Raw genomic sequence first — 12510 nt, 5'->3', positions numbered from 1 at the left:
GTTTGCCTGAGACACCCCAGCGCCTTGGGTCAAGTCAGCATTTCTTTCACATGAATCAATCCATTAAAATGTCACAGCCAGTAAAAATCTAAATCTGGATATGAAATGTCAGATGCTTGTGGCATGGATCCACAAAACCTCCCAATGTTGGCTCAGTTAATTCAGATCTTATTTTTCAGGTCACATATCTTGCTGTAAATCTATTACCGTGTCAGCAATGTGAGGACCGTCTGGTTGACTAATAAGGTCAAAATAATGTGCTGGCCTGTATCGGATCTCTCTGTGGTCCACAGTAAAGGTATGAGGTCTTCACCTTTCAGCATACAGTGTGAAGTCAATGGAGTACTAAATATATTATGAATGTAATACATTTACAAGGAGAAACACTTGGATCAAATGGGGAGCTGTTGGGTTTTTCAGCAAGATTCACAGATCTTTAGTCAAAATTATTCAAATGATTACCCCCTTCAGTGACCTCCAACCATGGCCATATGAAACTGCGTGTCAGAAATACATGCAGACTATAGTCAATTGGGATTGCTTTGTGACCCTCTAGGATTGCTTCATGATACCTGCTGAGCTGTTCTTGAAACTAACATTTGATCCCATACAGTCCATGACAGAGTTACAGGAAGCAAACCAAAGCAACAGATCATTTACAAGCCCAATATGGCCATGTTCAGAAGTGCGTGTGTCAGAAATACACCCAGCTTCCACAGCAATATATCTAAGGTAATTTGGCTTTGGTTTATTTAGATCTGCTGCCATTTGAGCCGTACACCAGAGGATATGGACCAGTCAAATACCTGCTTCTTTTTGGACAGCTTTATTTTTAGACTTTAAAATGTAAAAACAACAGAGATTGCAGGAAAACACAGTCAATGACAATATAAGTCAAGTCCATAACAGCGATCATCAATAAAACTGGGAATCCCACACCTGCAGCTGTTGGAACACAAGCCTTTCTGAGAGAGCAGGGGACTCGTCCCACACCTGCAGCTGTTGGAACACAAGCCTTTCTGAGAGAGCAGGGGACTCGTCCTAGCCAAGCCTTTTGGAAGAGTCAGGACACGTGACAGTCCAATCCACTAGATGACCCCATCAAAGATCACTGTTTAGAAGTTCAACCCTTCACATCCAGTCGCACAATTGGAAGACTGATTTAAATCATGGGGAAAATGGGAAGTGTTCCTGTCTGCCGGTGAATGAGTTGAATAGAAGGTGTTGAATGGAAAGTTGTCCAGTTTAACTGCTGCTTTTGTAATATCCTTGACGTCTATGGCAGGTGTTATATCTTTGATAGGAGCCTCTGCTTTATAGTCCTGCAATTTATGAACCAAAAAGTCATAACATTTCAAACAGTCATAATAACAGTCAACTTTAGTATCGCAATCATCTAAATAATGTTGTACTCAACTTGTTGGATCAGAATCAGGGTTGTGTTCATTAGGTACAGTATAGCAAAACATTAATTAAGCTAGTGGCCACTGGCTTCTTCAAAAGGCATTGTTCACTGCTGTCACAAACCGGCTCGGAGCCCGAAACAAAAAGGGAGACAACGTGGAGATAAAGAATAACAAAACATATTTATTAACTGAAGTAAAGTAAATACAATTAACAATGCTGTGTGTTTAGTCAGTAGTGTAAGGGAGTGGTCGCTTGTATACATGTGATAATGAGGGGTGTTGAAAGGTGCCAAAGCAAACTAACTAAATAGCCACAAAAATGCCACAACCAAATTCTGTCTGTGTCTGCACGGAGAGAGTCTCCTCACTGAATGGGGAGGAGGTGCATTAATACCGAGCCCAGGTGTGTCCCATTTCACTGTCGACCCTCCCGGCTCCGCCCACCGACATCCTATTAAGGAAAACAAGAGCAAAGAGAAAGAATTCTGCAGACAGAGTGGGAGGGTCATCACAATTTTAAATAAAAAATCTTTATACTATCACATCTAAGCCAATATGTCAACAATTTCAATGAAATGTAGCAAATGAACCTGTATGGAGTTACACAAAACACTGCCCACCTCTCATGTTCTGTTCAGCCGTTATGAGAACCACGTACCAGATTTATAAACAGGATCCTTAAATGTCACAAATGTTACAACTTAAATGGTTTATTTCTCAGTTATGTTTTAAGATACAAATGTCAACTATATGTCAACAATCCTTCTTCCAAAGGACCCTTCTATGGATTAAATGTGAAAATACCCAAATCTTTTTTTTCTTCTAGTTTGGTGAGGAATCACCCCAATAGCTTTCTAGTAGCTACAATCATGTGGCATACAGACTGACTTTCTAGCTGACCTCCCTTCCTCAAGTAGTTACTGTTTCCTCTTTCAGAACTAATCATAATCCACTTCATTTTTACATGTTGAACGCTAAATATGTTCAAAATCACATTGAAGTGACATTAGTGTGGAACCAATGTGTCTGATCAACTTCCCCTCGCGCTCCATGGTCCTGGACCTTTCTCTTTGGTTTTGACTAGATGGTATACAGTTCTACGTCAGAATTAAGTTTTTTAAATTTACACAGCAGGTTAGGAGAATTAGGTTAAGGTTAGCTAAAATGCAAAATGTTAACTTAAAGCTCTATCCCATCTAGCCTGCAACTAATGTAAGCTTACAGAGTGGGTAACTGCTCACTGCTCCAAAAACTGCCTTCTGACTCCATGTATTTAGTCTGTGTTGACTGACTGTTGGACCTTCATTCCAACCTCTCCCGCCACTGTGGATTCTATTTATAGCTGTCTCATAAAACTGTGAAGCCTCTATAATGTGTATGCTGACAAAGTGATCTAGCCTCCAACTCATTGCAATTTGAACCCTCTGGTAAATGTGGATAAGTGTAACATTACCGAATACATGAAATGCTTTTTTCCTAAACGGGTAAAGACTTGTTACTGCTTGTCTAATAATATATTATTGAATTATTGCAAGCACCACTACGCAACAACCAAGCCACCTTCTGTGAGATATTCCTGCTGCTGCCACTGCGTCACATGCTCTCTGCTCCTTTTAATACACCAATGGTTCACAGAATTAGTTATTTACATAGCTAGCTAGTCTGGTGGTGACTGCAGAGTGTTAGCAAAGATACTTACGTTGCCCTATTCATATGGGGGAAATGGTGTAGTCGACACAGATGTATTAATTTAAACACTGAATAATTTTATGCATAGAAGGAAATATAGATTTTCTCTTTGAATTGTATGCTGGTACAAGTTCTAAAAAAATACGTATGCTCAGCACACGTGGGAACTTCTTCAAGACTGTTGGAAAAGCATTCCAGGTGAAGCTGGTTGAGAGAATGCCAAGAGTGTGCAAAGCTGTCATCAAGGCAAAGGGTGGCGACTTTGAAGAATCTCAAATATAAAATGTACTTTTTTTGGTTACTACATGATTTCATGTGTTATTTCATAGTTTGGATTTCTTCACTATTATTCTACAATGTAGAAAATAGTAAAAAAAATAATAAAGAAAAACCCTTGAATGAGTAGGTGTGCCCAAACCTTTGACTTGTACTGTATATACAGTCATTGGTCCAGATACATCATTCAAACAAAAACAATTAGCCAGCTTGCTAGCTAGCCAGCCATACCATAAAGAGTTAACCTAACAGACATCTGGTTTCATGGAAACAATTATTGGTACCATGATTGTCTTTTTAAAAAGGGTACACAAAGATTGACCATGAAGATCGATCTCCCCTGATCTGGACCCTGCACCAGCTTTTTTTGTTTCACCTGGCTGATGGTTCCTGATCTTTTGAAAACATAATTTGAAACTTGATAGGAATGGAAGATGCAGTGCTGAGGCAGAGGGCTCATAGTGAGGTTGACTAGGAAAAGACTAGGAAAAGATCATGATCATTAGAAAGCAAATTACAGACTCCTCTTTAAATCTGCGTATTCCTCCAAAGCTCAGTTGTCCTGAGTCTGCACAACTCTGCCAGGACTTAGGATCAAGAGAGACACAAGTGTTTTAGTACTATATCTCTTGACACAATGATGAAAATAATCATGGCCTCTAAAACCTTCAAGCTGCATACAGGACACTATTCCAACTAAACTACTGAAAGAGCTGCTTCCTGTGCTTGGCCCTCCTATGTTGAACATAATAAACGGCTCTCTATCCACCGGATGTGTACCAAACTCACTAAAATTGGCAGTAATAAAGCCTCTCTTGAAAAGCCATAAAATATAAAAAACTATCAGAGGAATCTTCCATTCCTCTCAATTTTTTTTGAAAAAGCTGTTGAGCAGCAACTCACTGCCTCCCTGAAGACAAACAATGTATACGAAATGCTTCAGTCTGGTTTTAGACCCCATCATAGCACTGAGACTGCACTTGTGAAGGTGGTAAATGACCTTTTAATGGCGTCAGACCGAGGCTCTGCATCTGTTGTCGTGCTCCTAGACCTTAGTGCTGCTTTTGATACCATCGATCACCACATTCTTTTGGAGAGATTGGAAACCCAAATTGGTCTACACGGACAAGTTCTGGCCTGGTTTAGATCTTATCTGTCGGAAAGATATCAGTTTGTCTCTGTGAATGGTTTGTACTCTGACAAATCAACTGTACATTTCGGTGTTCCTCAAGGTTCTGTTTTAGGACCACTTTTGTTTTCACTATATATTTTACCTCTTGGGGATGTCATTCGAAAACATAATGTTAACTTTCACTGCTATGCGGATGACACACAGCTGTACATTTCAATAAAACATGGTGAAGCCCCAAAATTACTCTCGCTAGAAGCCTGTGTTTCAGACATAAGGAAGTGGATGGCTGCAAACGTTCTACTTTTAAACTCGGACAAAACAGAGATTCTTGTTCTAGGTCCCAAGAAACAAAGAGATCTTCTGTTGAATCTGACAATTAATCTTGATGGTTGTACAGTCGTCTCAAATAAAACTGAAGGAACTTGGCGTTACTCTGGACCCTGATCTCTCTTTTGACGAACATATCAAGACTGTTTCAAGGTCAGCTTTTTTCCATCTATGTAACATTGCAAATATCAGAAACTTTCTGTCCAAAAATTATGCAGAAAAATGTATCCATGCTTTTGTTACTTCTAGGTTAGACTACTGCAATGCTCTACTTTCCGGCTACCCGGATAAAGCACTACATAAACTTCAGTTAGTGCTAAATACGGCTGCTAGGATCCTGACTAGAACCAAAAATCATATTACTCCAGTGCTAGCCTCCCAACACTGGCTTCCTGTTAAGGCAAGGGCTGATTTCAAGGTTTTACTGCTAACCTACAAAGCATTACATGGGCTTGCTCCTACCTATCTTTCCGATTTGGTCCTGCCGTACATACCTACACGTACGCTACGGTCACAAGACGCAGGCCTCCTAATTGTCCCTAGAATTTCTAAGCAAACAGCTGTAGGCAGGGCTTTCTCCTATAGAGCTCCATTTTTATGGAATGTTCTGCCTACCCATGTGAGAGACGCAGACTCGGTCTCAACCTTTAAGTCTTTACTGAAGACTCATCTCTTCAGTGGGTCATATGATTGAGTGTAGTCTGGCCCAGGAGTGTGAAGGTGAACGGAAAGGCTCTGGAGCAACGAACCGCCCTTGCTGTCTCTGCCTGGCCGGTTCCCCTCTCTCCACTGGGATTCTCTGCCTCTAACCCTATTACAGCGGCTGAGTCACTGGCTTACTGGTGCTCTTCCATGCCGTTCCTAGGAGGGGTGCATCACTTGAGTGGGTTGAGTCACCCACGTGATCTTCCTGTCTGGGTTGGCGCCCCCCCCTTGGGTTGTGCCGTGGCGGAGATCTTTGTGGGCTATACTCGGCCTTGTCTCAGGATGGTAAGTTGGTGGTTGAAGATATCCCTCTACCTGTGTGGTGGCTGTGCTTTGGCAGAGTGGGTGCGGTTATATCCTGCCTGTTTGGCCCTGTCCGGGGGTATCATCGGATGAGGCCACAGTGTCTCCTGACCCCTCCTGTCTCAGCCTCCAGTATTTATGCTGCGGTAGTTTATGTGTCGGGGGGCTAGGGTCAGTCTGTTATATCTGGAGTACTTCTCCTGTCTTATCCGCTGTCCTGTGTGAATTTAAGTATGCTCTCTCTTTCTCTCTTTCTTTCTCTCTCTCGGAGGACCTGAGCCCGAGAACTATGCCTCAGGACTACCTGGCATGATGACTCCTTGCTGTCCCCAGTCCACCTGGCCGTGCTGCTGTTCCAGTTTCAACTGTTCTGCCTGCGGCTATGGAACCCTGACCTGTTCACCGGACGTGCTACCTGTCCCAGACCTGCTGTTTTCAACTCTCTAGAGACAGCAGAAGCGTAGAGATACTCTTAATGATCGGCTTTGAAAAGCCAACTGACATTTACTCCTGAGGTGCTGACTTGTTGCACCCTCGACAACTACTGTGATTATTACTATTTGACCATGCTGGTCATTTATGAACATTTGAACATCTTGGCCATGTTCTGTTATAATCTCCACCCGGCACAGCCAGAAGAGGACTGACCACCCCTCATAGCCTGGTTCCTCTCCAGGTTTCTTCCTAGGTTTTGGCCTTTCTAGGGAGTTTTTCCTAGCCACCGTGCTTCTTCACATGCATTGCTTGCTGTTTGGGGTTTTAGGCTGGGTTACTGTACAGCACTTTGAGATATCAGCCTATGTAAGAAGGGCTATATAAATAAATTGTATATGTATGTATGTGTAACGGATGTGAAATGGCTAGTTAGTTAGCGGTGCTACGCGCTAATAGCATTTCAATTGGTGACGTCACTCGCTTTGAGACCCTGAAGTAGTGGTTCCTCTTGCTCTGCAAGGGCCGCGGCTTTTATGGAGCGATGGGTAACGATGCTTCGTGGGTGACTGTTGTTGATGTGTGCAGAGGCTCCCTGGTTCGCGCCCGGGTCGAGGCGAGGGGACAGTCTAAAGTTATACTGTTACATATGGTCACAGGGCCAGACGGAATAGCTACAGTGCATGTGCTGACCTGCTGGAAAGTCAACTAGATTAGAAGGCCTAGACTACTTCATCCTAATGTATGCTAAATACATTTGATACAAAACAAACACTGGCTAATTATAAAGGAGAATGTTCAATTTAATTATATGCATGCATTTCAAGCAGATAATACAGTGCATTCAGAAAGTATTCAGACCCCTTCACTTTTTCAAATTCTGTTACGTTACAGCCTTATTCTAAAATGTATTAAAATAATTTTTTCCCCTCATCAATCTAAAAACAATACACCATAACGCGGACTACAGGAAATGGGCCAAGCACGCCCCCATTCAAATCGACGTGGCTGTAATGGAGTAGGTTGAGAGCTTCAAGATCCTCGGTGTCCACACGTGACTAAGGACCTATCATGGTTTGAACACACCAACACAGGAGGCTGAAAAGATTTGGCATGGGCCCTGAGATCCTCTCAAAGTTCTACAACTACACCATTGAGAGCATCTTGACTGGCTGCATCACTGCTTGGTATGGCAACAACTTGGCATCCGACCGCAAGGCGCTACAGAGTGTAGTTCGTACGGCCCAGTACATCACTGGGGCTGAGCTCCTTGCCATCCAAGATCTCTATAACAGGCTGTGTCAAAGACTCCAGCCCCAAGTCTGGGACCAAAAGGCTCCTGAACAGTTTCTACCCCGAAGCCATAAGACTGCTGAACAGTTAATCAAATGGCGATTCGGACTATTTGCATTGAACCCCTTTTTGAAAAGTATATATATACACTGCTCAAAAAAATAAAGGGAACACTTAAACAACACAATGTAACTCCAAGTCAATCACACTTCTGTGAAATCAAACTGTCCACTTAGGAAGCAACACTGATTGACAATAAATTTCACATGCTGTTGTGCAAATGGAATAGACAAAATGTGGAAATTATAGGCAATTAGCAAGACACCCCCAAAAAAGGAGTGATTCTGCAGGTGGTGACCACAGACCACTTCTCAGTTCATATGCTTCCTGGCTGATGTTTTGGTCACTTTTGAATGCTGGCGGTGCTCTCACTCTAGTGGTAGCATGAGACGGAGTCTACAACCCACACAAGTGGCTCAGGTAGTGCAGTTCATCCAGGATGGCACATCATTGCGAGCTGTGGCAAAAAGGTTTGCTGTGTCTGTCAGCGTAGTGTCCAGAGCATGGAGGCGCTACCAGGAGACAGGCCAGTACATCAGGAGACGTGGAGGAGGCCGTAGGAGGGCAACAACCCAGCAGCAGGACCGCTACCTCCGCCTTTGTGCAAGGAGGTGCACTGCCAGCGCCCTGCAAAATGACCTCCAGCAGGCCACAAATGTGCATGTGTCTGCTCAAACGGTCAGAAACAGACTCCATGAGGGTGGTATGAGGGCCCGACGTCCACAGGTGGGGGTTGTGCTTACAGCCCAACACCGTGCAGGACGTTTGGCATTTGCCAGAGAACACCAAAATTGGCAAATTCGCCACTGGCGCCCTGTGCTCTTCACAGATGAAAGCAGGTTCACACTGAGCACATGAGCAAATATGACAGACGTGACAGAGTCTGGAGACGCCGTGGAGAACGTTCTGCTGCCTGCAACATCCTCCAGCATGACCGGTTTGGCGATGGGTCAGTCATGGTGTGGGGTGGCATTTCTTTGTGGGGCCGCACAGCCCTCCATGTGCTCGCCAGAGGTAGCCTGACTGCCATTAGGTACCGAGATGAGATCCTCAGACCCCTTGTGAGACCATATGCTGACACATGCACATTTGTGGCCTGCTGGAGGTCATTTTGCAGGGCTCTGGCAGTGCACCTCCTTGCACAAAGGTGGAGGTAGCGGTCCTGCTGCTGGGTTGTTGCCCTCCTACGGCCTCCTCCACGTCTCCTGATGTACTGGTCTGTCTCCTGGTGGCGCCTCCATGCTCTGGACACTACGCTGACAGACACAGCAAACCTTTTTGCCACAGCTCGCATTGATGTGCCATCCTGGATGAACTGCACTACCTGAGCCACTTGTGTGGGTTGTAGACTCCGTCTCATGCTACCACTAGAGTGAGAGCACCGCCAGCATTCAAAAGTGACCAAAACATCAGCCAGGAAGCATAGGAACTGAGAAGTGGTCTGTGGTCACCACCTGCAGAATCACTCCTTTTTTGGGGGTGTCTTGGTAATTGCCTATAATTTCCACATTTTGTCAGTTCCATTTGCACAACAGCATGTGAAATTTATTGTCAATCAGTGTTGCTTCCTAAGTGGACAGTTTGATTTCACAGAAGTGTGATTGACTTGGAGTTACATTGTGTTGTTTAAGTGTTCCCTTTATTTTTTTGAGCAGTGTATATATATTTTTCTTCCACACACACTGTTGCTACTGTGTTTATTATCTATCCTGATTGCCTAGTCACTTTTACCCCTACCAAAATGTACATAGTACCTCAATTACCTCAACTACCTCATACCCCTGCACATTGTCACGACTTCAACCGAGGCAGGCTCTCCTTCCCGTTCGGGTGGCGCTCGGCGGTCGTCGTCACCGGCCTACTAGCTGCCACTGACTCTTTTTCCTCCCCCTCCTTATGTGTTTATTTGTATCACCTGTGTTCAGTTAATTGTTAATTAGTGTGGCTTTATTAGTCAGCCAGCCCGTACGCTTCTTTGTGCGGGATTGTTTCATTGTGGCTTTTGGATTTCGGGAGTGGATGTTATTATTGTGGACTGGGTTTGTTTAGCGTGTCGTTGGACCGTTGTGTGTGACACCCAGTATGTCCGTGTTGGACATTGTGTTTGCAAGTTGAGTATTAAAAGACTCAACATATTGAAGCTCTGCTGTTCCTGCGTCTGACTTCGCACCTCCCGACACTCAGAGCGTTACACACATTGACTAGGTACTATTTTATTGTGTTACTATTTCTTTTTTTAAAATTAGTATTTATTTATTTGCTCATCGTTTCTTACTTTTTAACTCTGCATTGTTGAGAAAGGGCTCGTAAGTAAGCATTTCATGGTAAAGTCAACACCTGTTGTATTCGGCGCATGTGACATTTTTATTTGATTGATTTGAGTTTTTCCTAGCCACTGTGCTTGTACACCTGCATGGCTTGGTCTTTGGGGCTTTAGGCTGGTAAAGTATAGCACTTTGAGACAACAGCTGATGTAAAAAGGCCGTTATAAAATACACTTGATTGAAATGTCATGTAAACATATTTAAAGATTTTTTATTTTGTTTCCTTTTACGCACGCACGTGATCCATTGTCAGTTTCCTAAAGACCACACTCACCACAGTAGTTCATAAATATTGCCAGCCAGCCCAGGGGAATCCCTTGAGTACTGCCTTGATCCCCTGTTTCCTAAAACACTTGCACATGTTGTCTATAAATAGGCCAACCAACTGTCAGTGGAAGCCCTACATGCTGAATCAAAGACAGACAGTCAGGGTGGAGAGGTTAACTGTGGTTATTTAATAGTTTGTTTTAGCAATCCTTTAGGCTCCTCCAATTTCCCTACATGATCACTTTCAGGCACCTCCAATAACCATTGATGTGGCAAGCAAAAAAAAAAACTTGTATTGCCTCTTCTAGCCTTAGCGTTTAGTGCCCTCTATTGAAGAATAGTTATACTACATCAATCAAATGTATTTTTAAAGCCCTTTTTACATCAGCAGATGTCACAAAGTGCTTATACAGAAACCCAGCCTAAAACCCCAAACAGCAAGCAATGCAGATGTAGAAGCATGGTGGCTAGGAAAGACTCCTTAAAGGCAGGAACCTAGGAAGAAACCTAGAGAGGAACCAGGCTCGGAGGGGTGGCCATTCCTCTTCTGGCTGTGCCGGGTGCAGATAGTACATGGCCATTAAGGCCAGATTACTCTTCAAGATGTTCAAACGTTCATAGATGACCAGCCGGGTCAAAAAATAATCACAGTTGTTGTAGAGGTTGCAACAGGTCAGCACCTCAGGAGTAAATGCCAGTTGGCTTTTCATAGCTGAGCATTCAGAGGTCGAGACAGCAGGTACAGTAGAGACAGAGAGAGACAGGGAAAGTCGAAAACAGCAGGTTCGGGACAAGATAGCATATCCAGTGAACAGGTTGGGGTTCCATCGCAGCAGGCAGAACAGTTGATACTGGAGCAGCAGCACGACCAGGTGGACTGGGGACAGCCAGGAGTCATCAGGCCAGGTAGTCCTGAGGCATGGTTCTAGCCTATTCATTCTTTGTAACATGTCTGGTGAGTATGCAGGCCATGGAAGAACTGGGACATTTTCAGCTTCCAGGAAATGTTGTACAGATCCTTGTGACATGGGCCCGTCATTATCATGCTTAAACATGAGGTGATGGCGGCGGATGAATGGCATGACAATGGGCCCCGGGATCTCTGTGCAGTCAAATAGCCATCACTAAAATGCAATTGTTTTCGTTGTCCGTAGCTTATGCCTGCCCATACCATAACGCCACCATGGGGCACTCTGTTCACAACGTTGACATCAGCAAACCACTCACCCACATGACGCCATACATGCTGTCTGCCATCTATCTGCCCGGTACAGTTGAAACCGGGATTCATCTGTGAAGAGCACACTTCTTCAGCGTGCCAGTGGCCATCGAAGGTGAGCATTTTCCCACTGAAGTCTGTATGACGCCGAATTGCAGTCAGGTCAAGACCTGGTGAGGACGACAAGCCTATGAGCTTCCCTAAGACCATTTCTAACCCAAAGTTTCATCAGCTGTCCGGATGGCTGGTCTCAGACGATCCCACAAGTGAGGAAGTCGGATGTGGAGGTCCTGGGCTGGTGTGATTACACATGGTCTGCGGTTTTGAGGGCGGTTGGACGTACTGCCAAATTCACTAAAACGACGTTGGAAGCGGCTTCTCTGGCAACAGCTCTGATGGACATTCCTGCAGTCAGCATGCCAACTGCACGCTACCCTCAAAACTTGAGACATCCGTGCCATTGTGTTGTGTGACGTAGCTGCACATTTTAGAGTGGCCTTTTATTGTCCCCAGCACAAGGTGCACCTGTGTAATGATCATGCTGTTTAATCAGCTTATTGATATGCTACACCTGTCAGGTGGATGGATTGTCTTGGCAAAAGAGAAATGCTCACTTACAGGGATGTAAACAAATTTGTTCAAACTTTGAGAGAAATAAGCTTTTATTTCAGCTCATGAAACATGGGACCAACACTTTACCTGTTGCGTTAATATTTTTGTTCAGTATACATGAAGTGCCTTGGGTATACAAGTCTATGGGTATACAAGTCTAGGGGTATACAAGGCTAGAGTTAATTATTTGGAATTACAAGGAGAGACATTTTTTGATCCCCCAGAGCTGTGTGATCTGTTCATTACAGGCCCCACCTAACCTGAAGTTAGTGCTGCAGGCCGGCTGGCTGCTGACTGTAGCCTTTGGCAACATCATTGTGCTGATTGTAGCCAAGGGGGCAGGTCTGAATCAGGTAAGTCCCTGTCCCACTGGTCTCGCCCTGTATCACTGCTGGCTTGCCTCTGAAGCTAAGCAGGATCAGTCCTGGTCTGTCCCTGGATGGGAGACCAGATGCTACTGGAAGT

The sequence above is a fragment of the Salvelinus fontinalis genome, unplaced genomic scaffold (genome assembly GCF_029448725.1).
Source record: "Salvelinus fontinalis isolate EN_2023a unplaced genomic scaffold, ASM2944872v1 scaffold_0364, whole genome shotgun sequence".
Taxonomy (NCBI): Eukaryota; Metazoa; Chordata; class Actinopteri; order Salmoniformes; family Salmonidae; genus Salvelinus; species Salvelinus fontinalis.
Note: the sequence above shows the minus strand (reverse complement) of the source record.